The sequence below is a fragment of the Anopheles arabiensis genome, chromosome 3, assembly GCF_016920715.1.
Source record: "Anopheles arabiensis isolate DONGOLA chromosome 3, AaraD3, whole genome shotgun sequence".
Lineage (NCBI taxonomy): Eukaryota > Metazoa > Arthropoda > Insecta > Diptera > Culicidae > Anopheles > Anopheles arabiensis.
The window spans coordinates 35,897,046-35,914,094 of record NC_053518.1 but is presented as its reverse complement, the minus strand read 5'-3'; the positions used below and the strand labels follow the sequence as shown (position 1 = coordinate 35,914,094).

The following is a 17,049-nucleotide window of genomic DNA, read 5'->3' as shown; positions in this document are numbered from 1 at the left end:
GAAGAAACTGCATCCCGAAACAGTGCAAGGAGAGATGTGCATTAATTTGACCTTTTGCGCGACGCGAAAGATAAACATGAGAGATGGCCACTCCGTTCCCTGCTTGTCGTGGGAAACGGCCAAAGCGTTAGGATCGTTTAGAGGTCTTATGTGCTGAGAGCTGCATGATGGGATTGATTCGATGCATCGTTTTGGTCGAGGTCTAGGTGCATGTTTTTGCTCGGGTGTCAATAAAACATTAATTGATTAAATTCAATCATATCGTTTTCTTTGAAGAAGAACCGCCACACAATGGTGAGAAAGTTTAAATCATTCGATTCGATTTATTGGTAAGGTGGAATAAAGCATTCAAATGACATAGAAATATCTCTGACACCATGTTACTGTCTTGTTGAGTATCAAATATCCATAAACCCCAAAAGCTCACTAATAAACCACAAATTCCAATTTCTTTCAAGTGCCATCTCGAGGTAATTTGTACAACTAGCAGCACAATGTACTGAAGTAGCCAGATTACAAAGCGGATTAGGTTACAAATAATTGCCTGAATGGGATTAAAATGATAGAATAATTTTATTATTTCTATTGTAAAGCTCTCAATTTCAAATGACTGGAATAATTTTATCTTTTTCTTTGCAAAGCTCTCAATTTCGAATGACCTACCGATAATGAAGTAAACCGATGCCCAAGAAGTCAGCTGCAAACCTCACCCTCTTCCCATTACCAACAAAAAGCCAGAGTCATTGACGTCTTTTCAAGCGTAACAAGGAAGCAGCAGGCGGCTGTTGCCAAAATTAATGACTTTCATTTCATCGCAACCAAATATTTTCTATTGTCTCTTCGTCACTGTGTCGTCCCCCTCCGACGGAAGATTCAATTTCACTCAGCCCGAAACCCACAAAATATGCTTCCCATAAAACCGGACCCAAGTGAGTGCGGTCGTCGGCGTGTGAATTTGGATATTAAATCGATCTCTGCAGGCGTTTGAAGGACATCGACAGATACCAAGGGTCGCGCGTCGCAGCACTTCAGCAAAACCGCACTCAGTAATTTATGCTCCAGTATTCAGTGGCTCCCCGGTTCGATCGCTCGCTGCTCGCCATTCCTCAGCAGAACTCGGAAGCAAAGGGGTGGGTGGCGCCCAGAGGAATAATCGGAGCCTGTTTTTATAGCACTCAACGACCGGAACACGGTCGGGCACACACACAATGCGATTTTATCTCACTTCCATCGGCAAAAACAGAGAGATGGCGTGATAATTAAAGCAACTCCCCAAAACCCCCTTTTGCACCGGTAAAACAATATTCAGCAGCAATATTGGAACCCGCGTACAGGTTGTTGCTGTAGGTGAATTTTCAAAGAATAATAAAATTCATCGAAAATTGAAAACAATTAAAAGTTCCATTTCGTTTCATCACCTTTTTGCGTTCGATGGCTACAAACGGGACGGACGGGCGAGTGCCAATAACCTTCCGGGGACCGTTTAAACAAACTTGCCCGAAACACACCACCGATGCAGCGTGACAACAACAAAAATTGAGCCATATTGTTTCTCAGCACTTTGATCGGATCCAGAAGGGCGAAGGAAAATAATGTTATGCAATTATGTTCTGTCCATTCGCAATCGCCGAGTGGCAATGAATAATGAACTGCCAAGGGTATCGATAATTATTTAGTGAAATTTTGGGCGGAAAATCGTGGAAGACGAGCACGCTTGAACACCTTTTGCTTATGTTACGGCTTTCAGTTTCTTTTGTGCGTTCTGGAGGAGCTGTTTTGGAGAATAGAATTTCAATATAAGCAGAAGTACTGTCTGGAAGGACGACGCTATGAGCTCATTTGGAATCCCGGCCAAACTGATAAGGCTAGTTAGAATGACTATGACCAACGTCACATGCCAGGTGAGGGTGGATGGAAAACTCTCAGGACCTTTTGCTACCACCAAGGGTCTGCGCCAGGGGTACGGGCTTGCCTGTCTCCTATTTAACTTGGCGCTAGAGAGGGCCATCTGCGACTCGAGGGTGGAGACTATGGGAACCATCTTCTATAAGTCAACCCAGATCCTGGCATACGCTGATGATATAGACATCATTGGTCTGCGGCTCTCTTATGTAGCAGAAGCCTACCAAGGGATCGAGCAGGCGACAGAGAGCCTCGGATTGCAGATAAACGAGGCAAAGACCAAACAGATGGGGGCAACAGCAGCGGGCTTACCAATAAATAATCAGAATCTACGTAGGCGTGATGTACAGATAGGTGAACGCACGTTTGAATTCGTCCCAGAATTCACCTATCTGGGGTCAAAGGTCAGCAACGACAACAGCATGGAAGCTGAGTGGCGCGCAAGGATGCTGGCTGCCAACCGGTCATTCTACAGCCTGAAAAAGCAGTTCACCTCAAAGAACCTGTCGCGAAGGACGAAGCTGGGACTATATAGTACCTATATAGTACCAGTACTCACATACGCCTCTGAGACATGGACACTGTCCAAATCTGACGAAACCCTCTTAGCCGCGTTCAAGAGGAAGATGCTCAGAAGGATACTTGGCCCCGTATGTGTGGAAGGACAATGGAGGAGTCGCTATAATGCTAATAATGTCTTTTTAGGCCGTCCACAAGGACAGAGGAGGCGTGGTAGGCCCACATTGAGGTGGCAAGATGGCGTGAAGGAGCTATACGAGATGTACGGCGACCTCACTGTCGTACAGCGTATCAAGCTCGCCAGACTTCGGTGGGCTGGCCATGTTGTACGCATGGAAACGGACGACCCAGTCCGTAAAGTCTTTTTAGGCCGTCCACAAGGACAGAGGAGGCGTGGTAGGCCCACATTGAGGTGGCAAGATGGCGTGAAGGCGTCCCCCATTAAGGCCGGGATAAAGGACTGGCAGATGAAGGCGCGAGACCGTGAGCAGTTTCGGACTCTCGTGAGGCAGGCCAAGACCGCAAAGTGGTTGTAGCGCCGGATAAGTAAGTAAGTAAGTAACTCTCTGGAAGTACAAGCTGGTTGACAGATTGATGACAAATAACACTTAATCATCAGGAAAATCTTACTTACAATTGTTCAAAGACATATCTGCATCGAGAGACAGCTTTGGTACAGAAAGCTTCAGCATTCTGCTCGATTAAAATCGATAAATACTACGACTTATTGTCTCCAAGATCTTTAAGACATTGATAAACTATGTCAATTTCATTAAAGCATCTCATCAGACTAAAAGTCCCTAAAAATCTAGTCAGGCGAGAGAAAAAAAAAACAACGTACGGCAGCATCGCACCGCGAAACGGCTCCACCGAGCATTCGGTGCGCTCCAGATTGCGCCACCAAAGTGCCATTATTTGTGCGACCTGTGTGCCCGCCGCCCACAAGCAGGAAATTCCGACCGAAAATAATTGTGATTGCATGATTTTTTAATTCCGTCCGGGAGTTGCACCGTCCGGGATAGGTTGCATTGCGCCTCCCTGCCAACGACGGGTAACCTAATTTCCTCTTCGACTCTCCTCACACTCCCCACTCTCTCTCTCCACACTCACTGATTAGACTCACTGACAAGATAAAAGACAGATAGTTTCCCACGATGAATCCCATCCGACCGGGAATAGCTGGCAAGCGAACCCCGAAAGGTCGTAGCATAATCGACGGGCTGACTCTGGCAGCTGGTTGCAACAAAACGCCGAGGGAAAAGATAGAAACACACACCGTCAAAAACAAAGTACTCACGCCTTCCCCGCCCCAAAAAGTGCTGGTGGAATCCAGTAGCAGTCTGGAACGGTGGCACACTGGGTTAAGCGAACGTTACGCTGTGGCACACGGCACGGGTCAACGATGCAGCAAAACAATCGCTCGTGCGACAATTTTCATTATCGTGCGTTGTTAAATTTGCATCCTGTCAATCACGGAACCATACGGAGGCAAACTGCGGGAGCGAGCGAGAGGACCTGCCATTCAGACACTGTGCCGGCACACCGTCATGTGGCTTTTGGAGCTGAACATGAGAGCGTCAATCACTCGCGACTGCACAGCCAGTAGAAAGGAGGAAAAAAACGGCTTGCCTGCCGTCAAACACTCCCGGACTGTCAGCGTCCCCGAACTCATGCATCGCTATCGAGAATGGGATCGACGAGCACCATCAAGCACTTTAGGGAGATGTAGTAGATGTTGGGAATGGGACACAAAAGGACACCCCGGATGACAGCTTAACGGATCTATGCCAACGCCCGATGAACGTCCGAACGTCGGTACAGCTTTAGTTGGAAAGAAGAATGAGCCGCGGCGCCTGATGTGAACCAAAATCAGAAAACACGGTGTGAGATCTCAGATCTGGGATGCTTCGTTCAAAATTCAAACCCAAAAAGAACCTCAAAAAAGAACGAATGGACCGGGAGGGTCGGCCGAAGTGGAAAAAAGGGACGTAACCGACGAAAAAAGAACCTCACATCGAATTTTCCACATGACATTCAACGTAAATTTACGAGAGCCAATCTTGCGGCTAAACGTCAAAGCCCCCGGCGGAGTATTTTTATGTGTTCTGGTCCTCCGCTCCTCCAATGATCCCGGGCAGGACCTTAGGAGCTAACAATGTAGGAAGTTTTGCTTCCCATGCTTACCAGCTTCCCCATTCTCGGGGAAGAATAAATGGTAAATGGGCAAAGAAAATGGTGGCTCCGGTCAGGGATGGCACCGTCTCTGGCGTGTATCTGCAGAAATTATTCATCATCACCTGGTGAACGCGCTTACTTTGTCGTTCTGCGGGGTTGCTAACGGGGACTCCGTTGGGGCACAAACACCACTATCATCCGCCAGCAAATAAGGAGCACAGCTAAAGGATACTTTTCCTTTCGCAGTAAAATGCTTACGAACGGGGCAGAGTAGAACGAGCTTGTTGTTACCAGCAGGGAAGCATGCTTCAAACGGAACGGCAGTTACACATAAACATAAAACCCCCGAGCGCGAGCTCGCCCGTTTCACATTAAAGCAAATCAAGCAAAGCACCAAGCGTAATCGTAAATGGGTTGAGCTGGGAAAACTACACCACACAAGACAGAGCGTGCGGGTCTAGCAGGAAACGCAAAAGATGCTCCTAGCCCTTTATTTATACATTCCCCCCACAAACACTCACACGCGGGGAGTAGTTTAGGAAACGAGAGAGATATATATTTATTTAAAATTATTCTCACTTTTTAATGTTACACATCGCGCTGCGCGTTTTATACACCAAGGCAAGCAGTTAATATCCTGGCAGGCATCACGTTGGGCTGCTCCTGCTGCTGTGTCGTGGAATCATTTCCGGAAAAAGGCTCGCAAACCAAGAAACAACGAACAACGTTGGTGTTGGGTTGGCATCATATTCAAGCCAACCACCGTGATGCCGCTATTCTGCCAAATCTCACGTACAACATGAAAGAGCACGTGACAACAGGCGAGTCGGAACTGGAAAAGGCAGTCCGTCGAATGGATGCCGCGCGTTTCTGCCAGCGCTCTCGCATGGAGCGCTCATTATTTTCTGAACTGAAATTCCGATCCCTGCCGAGTGCGGATTAGAAATTCTTGGAACTTGGTGGCGCGGGTTAAGCCCAGGTGGAGCATAGAAAATCAAAATATTTGTTCATTTGACTTAAGATTAATCAAAAACCGGTGACGAACGGTGAGGAGCGTTCGCTCAACAAATAGGGCTTTTGATGACACAGGATGCTGCTTGATGACAAACGTGCCACCTTTTCGCTGGAATACAAACTGAAGGTATCACTCATCCGGTGGGCCCAATCTAGCGGACAGAATCAAGGGAAGAGCGTTTGCTTCAGGATCAGGATTGCACAATGTTTCGTAATGAGGGAGACAGTAACGCGTTGCTTGCGATATCAAACAGCTATGGGGCTAGAATGTTTCTCCGAAGTAGCTTTGAAAAGTGTTCAGCAGCTTAGATTGACAGTGACTGACATCTTTAATACTTTAGGAATTAAAAGTAGTAACTTGGATGACTTCATGAACAACTCCAACAGGATTCGTTTGGGAGATATCTTGTAGTATTTGATGCAACAATAGACTTATCTGTGGCTCATCAGTTCATCCATAACAGTATACTAAGACCAGTGTAGGCAAAGACTCATCTCAGGCAAGATTACTATCAGCAGAGATATGTTTCTTAACAATGATTACAATATCTCACAGAATTCAGGAAAATGATGAGCTTGTTTAAGGTCTAAGTCATAAGGATCAATGTACTAAAATATCAAAACATCAAAATATAAAATATTAATTGTTTGAAGATTTCAAACTGAAAAGTGTAACGAGGAAATCTTCTGAGAATTAATCAATATCCAAAACATAAAGTTGGAATTTGAAGTTTGAATGGGATCTGACAGCTATTCAAACGAAGTAACCAATTATTTAAATCATGTGGACAGTGTACAAACTGCGGGTTGACGTATTTACAAGTGGTAAACATTTAGGGGAAGGTAGGTAAAGACGGACACGTTAAGGGAAATGGTAAAAATCTAGGGATATATAAGTGCAACGACCTTGAAAATGTGCATGTATTATCTTACACTCATGTTTTATCAGAAAATGTGTTGAAACTTTCAAGTTTCCATCGATTTTTACGTTTTGAAAGAACAGAGTTGAAGACGATTGCAACGACGATTCATTCAGCCGTGGTTTTAGAAATTGTAAACAACGCTTCTAATATATCGTAGAATGCAGCATCTAAAACATTATTGAAATATCGCGCACTTACAGCTGAAGTTGCTCTAGTGTACAGAACAACAGTCTTGAACTTCCTTTTAGGAAATTACTTCGCGAAAAGTCCACGACCCCAGCATTTATAAGGGACTTGTTGATAGTTTAATCCATTTTCCACCATGTCAAAATTCAACATTTGATATTTGTAATCCCATAGACTTTCTCATCTATTCCTAAACGATGTCGTATCAATGCCTCATATTTTTATTGCTTAAAGTTGTCCAAGTCGTGACAAGATATTGGATTTTGTGAAGCGCCTCATCTGCGTCGAGTGAGTAATAGTATAACGAATGGCTACTATTTTGACCGATGTTTCATTTCTCGCTTATTTCAATACTTTCTCTAGTTGCTGATTGGTTTATAGCTTCGGAATACCCATATCTAAGGTATTTGAAGAAATCCATTCATCACCAATTGATACAAGAAGTAAAATAAATCAATAAATTCGGTGTCCATCTTTCTCTACAACAAAGTGTCCGTCTTTCCCGCTTTGGTGTCAGGATCTTTAAACTACCAGAAAACAAGATTTTGTGTTGCTTTCATTCTCGTTTTTTCGCCAGTTTTTTCATTAATGATCACGACAACTCATTCATGAAATAAAACTTCTGGAAATATAAACAATACAAGTTGTAGAGCTTAAAATCCGCAGTAGTCAAATTAGATCCACAAGGGTGGACACCATTGAAAATTTATTTTGTTGGTGGATTTAACCAATTTTGCATATATTATGCCAAAAATGTTCTCAAATGTGTTGTTCGGCTTTAAGTTAGGATGCTGCATTGTTGATTTTTTTGAAAATTACCATTTCGATGCATTTATGAGAAGTGTCCATCTTACCCGCAGTGTCCGTCTTTACCTACCTTCCCCTACTTTTTTCAAATCAGGCATTGTTTTAAACATCTTGACGATTGTTTATTGGACTGTAAAACCAAGTATCTTATGCTCCAGTTAGTGATAAAAATCTACAAACATCAATAATTTGTATTTTTACTCCATTAGAATTCATAGATGCATATCTACCTCAACTATCATCTCCCAACAACTACCGAGCACTACACCGTCTTCACAACATCGCTTCTACCGTTGCGGTCAAGCAAAGACGGTGCGGTAATTGTCCACTTTTGAAAATCCGTTTAAATACCACCCGCTCCCAGAATCCCACCATTGCCCGTTCGGTCTGCTGCAAACTAGCTGACATCTTGTTTTGCAGTCCCATTTTGCTGTCGCCCTCTCTCAGCAAACCCCCATTTTTGCAACTTAGTTTTGCAAAATTTACCCAGCCAAATACACACACACACAAACTCCGAGATTAAACTCCGTAAGCCCGTAACTGGGTCCATATACCGTGCAGTTGGGAGGTTATTTTCGGGTGCAGTTCGCCCAGTTCGTCGCCTATCGGACGCAATAGTTAAGGTGCAACAATAATGTCCTCAATTCGCCATACTGCACTTCTCAGCGTCCAGGCTCTGGGCTGGCATTTTCGACCCGACCAGAGAGACCTCGGTGGAGTAGCAGAAGGGTTCCGGAAGAAAGACCTTATCACGTTACGAAAGCCAAATCAAGTAATTTGTGCTATACAGCGAAAAGTTGCACCTTCCAACCGGCGTTTGCTACGGTAAATATTTTGCCCTTCCAGGGGAAGGGATGGAAAGAGGGGTGTGTGTGTGTGTGTGTGAGAAGGTCTGGTTTTGTCAGGCTTTGGAAGCGATACTGAACAAACACCACACAGTTGTATGTCCATGGCCAGTGGTGGTACTGAATATTCAGCAACCCGGCCCGGTTCCACGAACAACGACGCGCGCGCTTGGCAGCAACGGCTCTGACCGAAAACTTTCCTCCGATTTTCTCGCCTCGCTTGGACCGGGAGCAGAAGCCTGGACGATGGTGGAACGGGGTGACGAAACTTTTCGACACTTGCTCGGTGCAACTGCAACGCCGCCACCCTGGTGTGTGCAACTGGGTCCTGGAGCAAGGCCGTCTCCCGAATGTCGTGTCTTCGCCTCGGCCCGGAAAGGGGAGGAAAAGCTTAGAGCCAACCAAAAAAAAAACACACCCTCTGCAAGGCAAATGTTCTGAATTTACAGACGGGAGGTCGGGGCTGGTGGAAAAGTCCTTCCCCCGGATCGATAAGTGGGCTGGAAAGCTGGTGTGCTGATGGTCGTCGTCGTCCCAAGCATCCCAGTAGCGGCTGCCAATTCGGGTTCCGAATATCCGGCCGCCATTGCTCATTACGAATTTGCACTGGTGGTTCCAAGGGGCAGGCCAGAAAAAAGGGGAAAAGAGGGGTTCGTTCGGGATGTCTTGTGCTTCGGTAAGTCTTACAGCATCCACAAACACACCAGCAATCATTTTTCGAACGAACCAAACCCAAGGCCAATAATTTTTCGGTGTGAGTGTTTGGTTGTCCTTTTCTTTTTCGCAACTTTGGTTTGCTTTCCACATAATTTGCCCATTTTTTCCCCCACTTTGCTTCAGTCTTTCGGTCGATGACAACCCTGGAGGGAGAGAGTGGGACCTTTGTTTGGACAAGCTTAAATTGTCAGCTTCGCAGGCAGCTAGGAAGTAGGGTGGGGCTGGCAACCCTCAAGTTGTGGGAAATTAATATTTTCCTCTTCACATTTTTTGCCGTCCTCAGTGCGCCGCTGGTAGTGAAGTGGGCACGTCGTATGTGATCCTAATTTCGCCTCCGACTTCTCATGAAAAGATCCCCGGCCAGAAGAATGTGGTTTTCTATTTCTTTTTTTTTTTTTGCTTTCGGGTGAATGTTCCTCTGGTTCCACTGTTTGATGTCGAACGTTCGTATAAAGGTACATGTTTTCGCTTTGAAAACAAAAAAATGGTGGCGGAAAGCCTGCACATAATTTCGACCAATGCACTATGCTAAAACGGAACAAAAGGGAGGAAGTTGTTGAGGTTGTCGGGGTAAATGTTCGCATTGCTTGCAGTCCCAGACAGCGGACGACGACGTTGACGGCTGCTGCTGCCTCAATGCCTTGCGCTGACAGCGTGGACACCGCGGGACCGGTGTGTTACTGAGCGGCCTTCAGGGTGACCGGCTTGTTTTTGGGAAATTCCCCACACACACAAAAAAAACGACAAGATGCCCGCTAGCAAATCGAAGATGTTCTCCTGCTCTCTCTCTCTCTCTCTCTCTCTCTCTCTCTCTCTCTCTCTCTCTCTCTCTACCTCTCTCTCTCTGTACAGCACTGGAACTGGAGGAAAACGGGCGCTAACGGCAGCAATGACATGGAAAATTACCTGCAGCAGGACGGTGGCGGCGGTTCCACGTTGTGCGAACACGCACAACTCTCCTCCTGGTATTCCAATGTGGCGGCGTTTCGGTGGCTCCCGGTCTACAGTCAATTATGTGCGAGTGCGAGGGTGCACCACCGCGGAGTGGGAGTGGCACCCGGGGGAGAAGGAGTGCGTTGGCAGACGGAGGCGGAAACGACAGCCCGTAGCCGGAAATGTGGTGTGAAGCTTTGGGCGAGTGCTCGGGTGAGAAGACACAACAAAAAAACCGTTTTGCGAGAGGAAAATTTACACCGCTTCCTCCACCACCGGAACTCCCCTCGGGTACGGTATTCAGATTTCACGTCCTCCCGCGCGATGACGTTGCTTCTTGACGCTTTTCACAGCTATGCACACAAACACACACGTGCGCGCACTTATACCTATATTTGCACTAGCACACAGGTACAAACACACACACACCCACTACAGGGAGGGAACCCTGCTGTCGTAAAGCACAAGTTTGCTGCCGTTAGAGTGAAGAAACCTTCGCACGAAATGCAAACACTCAACCGTTGCACGCGAAACTTAAACTTTTTTGCATTACATACACTTTTTGTAGGACAATTCCAGCACACACAAACACACACACGGTACGGTTCACTGTGCACGGGGGAGAGTTTTCCTCCCCAGGGGGGTGGATGTGCAGAAGAACCCTTTTTGCCTCCCCCACGTTTTCACTCCATTGCCTTGCTCCCCCGTGCTTGCTTACATTGCACACACTCTCACTCACTTGGTTTGTTGTGTTTGGTGCGTCGCCAGCCTGTGTTGTTGGGGAAAACATTCGTTCCAAAACATTACCTCTTCTGGAGCAAAAGCACCCCGGGGCGAAGAAGCCCAACTGACCCAACGCATTAAAAGGAGGTTGTGGAAAGGGGGGGGGGGGCAATAAGAAGGTAAAGCTAACTCCCAGAACTCTCCCAGCGTCTGCTCCGTGCACAACAGCAAACCCCGGTGAAAATGGAAATACAATGCAAACAATCAGACGAAATGATGTAAAATAAACGGATTTATGTGAGCGGATGGAAACATGAGAATGGCTTTTGGGGGGATGAAGGGGAAAGAAACAAACCAAAACGAAGCTTTCAACAATACAACCGAAAAGATGTACCAGAACTCCAGACAAATCAGAAAGCAAACATAAGCGACAAACAATGTGTAGTGAAAGCCGACGGTTGTAAACGATAAACTTGCACACCTTAATGCCCGTGTTGACTTATCAACGGGTCAGATGGTATCATGAAAACAAGAAATGTTTTTTTTTTAAATGCCACACCGATATAACGTTTATCTAATGCCTCCTTTTCGTTAATGAAATGCATACACTGTAAGAGCTTTAAAGCTGTAATTTAATGTAAATTGAAAGGGCGTACCTTCTTATAGGGGTGAGGATTTCGAAAAGCATTAAAGCTAGCACAATGTCGCCTTCTTGATAATGGAGAATAATTTTGGCACAACGTTAACCCGATCGTGTGGTTGTGGTTTTCTGGTTTTGTGGGAGTTACGCAACGCATCTAGGGCAAAACAAGGACCGACAATACCGTTCTTCAATCAATCAAAACTCTGCCAAGTGTGTCAAGTGTAATGGGGCTGACATTTGTGTACATTAATCAGCCTGTTACATAGAAACGTATGCCTACGAGCAGCTTCAGAATCATGAAATCATTTGATGCACGCGTTAAAATGAAGGAGCAATCAAATAAACATGAATTAGATCATTTAAAGAAGCGGCTACTACACTTCAGGTTGAGGAGTAGCGAAGCAGAAAAGTAGGAACAGCTTGATGTAGCATTCCAGACAACTCTTAAGCAGAAAGTAGAAATCAAATGGAAGTTAATATACAGTGAAATCTCTCTAAGGCATCAAGGTATCGTCAGTTTAGAGAGATATTCATGTTAGGGAAAACCAATAAAAGGGTTGCTACGAAGTATCTCTGAGACCATGGGAAATCTCTGGCATCCTTTGAGTAGTATTTTTGTGAATTGTCATTCAAAAATCCAACTTAGACACTGAATAGATTCATTTAGCCTGTCAAAACCACATACGGGGCTTAGATAATATTAGCCTTAGGTAGATATTTATCATGAAGAGACATCAAATGTATGCAATTAAACAGGATCGTCAAAATCAGTAATGTCAAACTCGTTTTGGGTCGCGGGCCGGATTACTGTTCAAAATATTCTCATGGGCCCTAGTTGGGTGGCGGTGGGATGGCAGTGCTTTCAATCGTCAAAAATCATGAATTTACTCATGCTCTAATTCAGTGGCGGTCGTCGGTACTCGGAAATTTGATAATTCATATTCAATTGCCGGTCTGGTGGTACAGTCGTCAACTCGTACGACGTAAAAACATGCCCGTCATGGGTTCAAGTTCCGAATAGACCGTGCCCCCATACGTAGGACTGATAATCCTGCTATGGTAACAATAAGTCACTGAAAGCCAAGCTCACTTCACTAGTGGGAACAGACAGGCCTTCACCGACAGCGGTTTTGAGCAAAAAAGAAGAAGAAAAAGAAGAAGATTCAATTGCTTCAGATATCTGCTAACTTTCAGGCTACCTGTACAGTTCTTTAAACCTCGTATATTGCCTTCACACAATGACACTCGAAGTACCATTTTGACAACGCTAATGAATAATAAGGATAAATCAAAATTTATCACTACATCAGCAAATATTGGCTAGATAGGAAATGAGACTACCAGCATACAGTCGACCTCATACAGTTCTTACCTTTTTGAGGGCTTGGTTTTTAAATATATCGACCTGATTTTTAAACTACATCTTGAATAGATGTCACTGTATTTGACATAGAAATGTCCCCAATAAACTTACTTATCCGGCGCTACAACCACTTTGCGGTCTTGGCCTGCCTCACGAGAGTCCGAAACTGCTCACGGTCTCGCGCCTTCATCTGCCAGTCCTTTATCCCGGCCTTAATGGGGGACGCCTTCACGCCATCTTGCCACCTCAATGTGGGCCTACCACGCCTCCTCTGTCCTTGTGGACGGCCTAAAAAGACTTTACGGACTGGGTCGTCCGTTTCCATGCGTACAACATGGCCAGCCCACCGAAGTCTGGCGAGCTTGATACGCTGTACGACAGTGAGGTCGCCGTACATCTCGTGTAGCTCGTTATTATAGCGGCTCCTCCATTGTCCTTCCACACATACGGGGCCAAGTATCCTTCTGAACATCTTCCTCTCGAACGCGGCTAAGAGGGTTTCGTCAGAGCGGTCAGACAGTGTCCATGTCTCAGAGGCGTATGTGAGTACCGGTACTATATAAGTACTATATAGTCCCAGCTTCGTCCGTCGCGACAGGTTCTTTGAGGTGAACTGATTTTTTAGGCTGTAGCAGCCGGTTGGCAGCCAGCATCCTTGCGCGCAACTCAGCTTCCATGCTATTGTCGTTGCTGACCTTTGACCCAAGATAGGTAATTGTGGGACGTCTTCAAAAGTGCGTTCACCTATCACCAAAAAACTAGAATTTCATTTTTACCGTAACGCTTCCCCAGTTTCACCTCATACAAATGGCGCCATCTATTGGTGAGAAAGTTTAAACATGTCTTCTATAATGCTTATTAACGGGCAAATCAGCCATTAATGGGACGAGAAGCTTTAACATTGATCTAGTTTTTGCTTTCTAATACGATTTACTCCAAATACCACAAATTTTGATATTTTGATTCACATCATTTGATCTTTCAAGACATCTTATAACCCTTACACTAGCTACACAAAACGCCAGCACACAAGCTGAAATAAAATTCCCCTTTAAAAAATTCATACGTCATTTTATGACGTTATGAACCATGTCACAGTTTTCCGCACACAAAAATTTTCCTCCTCAAAGCCATGCGAAAACATGAATAGATTGGCTGCACAAAACTGCATGAATGGATTATACATTGGACGTAAAAATTAAAAAAAAAACACACCCATACACCCCCCAACACGAAAACTGGCTCGACCCCGCCAAACTGCTTAATAGCATTTGCTATTGGCAGCGGTAATGCAATTACGATGCGATCCATCACCCACCACCATTCATGAAGTTTTTGGGGAGACTCCCTTCAATCCCCGCTCCCTCAGCTCTGGTTTTCGTGCACCACCTATGCAATGGAGAGGTTGGACGGAGGGCACGGTTATTTCGTAACTACGCTTTCGTACCAAGTGTGCGCTAGCATATCGCTCTCTCTCTCTCGGTAGCCGACCCTAATTAAGGAAACCACACAAAAGTCAATTCAGCGAGCATAATACGTTTCGCGTCGCGCCACCACCGCCTGACGGTTGGACGGTCGGTGTGTGTTTTTGGCACGGCGCGCACGGGAAATTGGCATCACCACAACTGCCTGATACGCGCGGGCAGCAAACCCGAAAGAAAGAGAGCAGGTATGCTCCCGATTCCCAGCTCGCCCACCCACCGTTCACGGGTTTGTCCGCCGGGTCCCCCGGTCGTGGGTTCAGCGAGAGGAAGCCTTAAATTTCCGATAAAAGGTTTATGCTGACATTTTTATGGGCTATCATCGTCAGCGAAAGCGGAGCTAAGGATGTAGAGGGAAAAGGAAAGGAAACGGTGGCAAGGGAGTGTGTGAATGTTCCGGCCAGGAGACAACTCCGCTGTCCCATTGCGGTTCCACCAGTGGCCAAGTGCCATTATGCACCTCAGACAGCTCCCCTCCCCGGTAGAATTCAATTTTCGATTTACGACCCCACGCCGATTCTGGTGGTGCTCACATTTTTCCGGGTTTGAAGACCTTGGGACCACATTCGAGACGCAATGTCACTGTACAGTGCAGCACCCATGAAAAGCTGAATTTGTTTTAAAACGCACACGGCTACGATACGATACAAACTACGCCAAAAAGTGCTCAGAAGTTGCCACTCAAGGGGGAGGACGGATGACTGGGTGAAAGTTTACCTTTTGCTGTTTTATACGTTATGAATCCCTTTCTTTCTCTCTCTCGGAAGCAACTCTATGGGATGCTTTGCTTAAGCATCCTTTCGTGAAGAGTGTTCTAAGGTTCTGTACAGAGCAGCGAAGGAAGCACTGGTAGGTTTTTGTTACATTGTTCCTTCTGCAAAGGGGTACCATTTCAAAGCCAAGAGAAGAGACAAAGCAACTTTGTATGTGCACTTCTGGAAGGTAAGTAGTTTGACGTTGGAAATAAGTGCATTTCTTAGTAGCGGTGGCAACTACTTTAGGGGCAGATCTCTTTAAAGTGAGTAAAATGTGTAGATAGTTTTTGTTTAAAGCACAGACTACGCTTGCAATGTGCCAATAAATTCAACGAGATTATATTTATGTATTGCTTGTTTTACCACTTCCTTTCCTCGATATTGTTCCGACCACTCAATACATCAAGTTATCGCACAATTTCCTCCTCGGTTATTTATTTACTGTTAAGCGAACTCGAGCTCGAGGACAAAAAAGGACTTACATGGGCACGTTCCCTTCCTCTTTGCACGTCCGCAACCAGCTGCTTGAAAAAAACTAAGCACTTTATATGGGATCTATCGCCCGCTATCACGGTTTTATTGCAATCCGTTCAGTGTTTAAGTATAGCACCCGGCCTAGGCCTGGGTGCGCCATGAGCACCATGAACCCGGGGGCGATTTATCTCCACCGGCAGCATAGCCGGCAGCATAATCGTATCCCTTTTCGGTCCATTTGGTTCGATCCACACACACGCACGCAAGGAAGGACGCCGCGTGCCAACGACGAACGAACGAACTCGCCCAGAGCTCGGGCGAATCTAACGCACCCGAAAATTGTACCATTATTGACCGAACGGATTTGGAACGTTCGCACACTGTGTCACAAACACCACACGGTGCACACGAAGGGATCAGGCAGGGTGTAGCGAGTGTGGTTGTGTGTGCGGTCCCGGTTTCCAAGGATCGCCTTTCAAACGCACACACGCGCTGCGGGTGCATTGAAATTGCATTCCAGCCGGTTTTGCCCGGTCGTGGCGAGGTGAAACAAAATGCAATCCCGAGCCAGCTGTTTGAAAAATTGCACCGTCAAGCCGTTGTTTTGGCTACCTTTTTTTATGCTTTCAGCACGCTCTCATGCTCGCTCTCACTCTCTCTGCGACTGTTCCAATTCAGGCCTGCTGGACCGTATGTTTGTGCTAAAAATCCTTCCAGCGAATGCACGCGCAACTATTCGCAGCTCGGCTGTCATCTGCAGCTTGTGCTCGAAACACGCGCTACCACACTCTTCCTTCGTTTTGCCGAATGGGTGACGAAAATCTGAAAATTGGCTACCAATCGAACCTTGGATGTTACCACACACACACACACGCACACACACATGTGGCAACATTTAATCCGTGTGCTCGTTTTTTTGTTCGTTAAGGAGTGAAGCATAAAAATGAAACAAGAACAGAAAATGTAGCAACTGATCCGCAAAAATGGTTCATGACGCTACAGGAGAAGTCGAGCGTGAAAAGCGGAAAAGAACCACACGCTGAACCTCGAGAAGAATCTCAGAGTGTGTGTGTGTGAGAGAGAGAGAAGACGAAAAATATAACAATTAAAAAATATTCCATCAATCCGAGGGAGAAAACCCAAAGACCTTATAAGGGAAAACATAATGAGAGTAAAAAACGAGTAAAGAACTTTAATTGAATCAATATGTTTGAGAAAACATAAAAAATGCAAAAACAAATATGAAAGAAATTAATTGAAAGAAAAGAGAAAATAGCTAATTAATACATACCTCTCAGGTGAAATAATATAAAAGCAACACAGAAACCCTTTCCGCAGGTACAAGCGCAACCTGGTAGAGAGCAACAAAAAAAAAGAAAAGAGAAAAATAACATGATAAAATAAGAGTGCAAACAAATAAAGAAGAAGAACAAAATGCTATTTGAGAAAGAAAACCCCAAACAGCGGAGAAAACATAGATCGAAAACGAGGTACAACAGCAGCAGCAACAACCAAAAACACATAAACTAAAAACACAGTTAAACCAATCTGCACACACTGCTGCTGGCTGGCGTATGAAAACAAGGTTG

At 45.5% G+C, this 17,049-nt stretch overlaps 1 protein-coding gene across 12 annotated transcripts in view; it reads right to left on the bottom strand.

Annotated features, from left to right (window-relative positions):
* LOC120905131 (protein rolling stone-like) overlaps positions 1-17,049 on the bottom strand; it is a 66,347-nt gene that overhangs the window by 33,377 nt on the left and 15,921 nt on the right. For 5 of the 12 annotated variants that reach the window (XM_040315902.1, XM_040315907.1, XM_040315897.1 and 2 more), the window contains exon 2: positions 16,752-16,811. The gene's annotated coding sequence lies outside the window, so the exon portion shown is untranslated. Of the gene's footprint in view, positions 1-9,994; positions 10,791-16,751; positions 16,812-17,049 lie in introns of all 12 variants that reach the window. The other 7 variants (XM_040315901.1, XM_040315896.1, XM_040315900.1 and 4 more) reach the window with 2 other exon arrangements.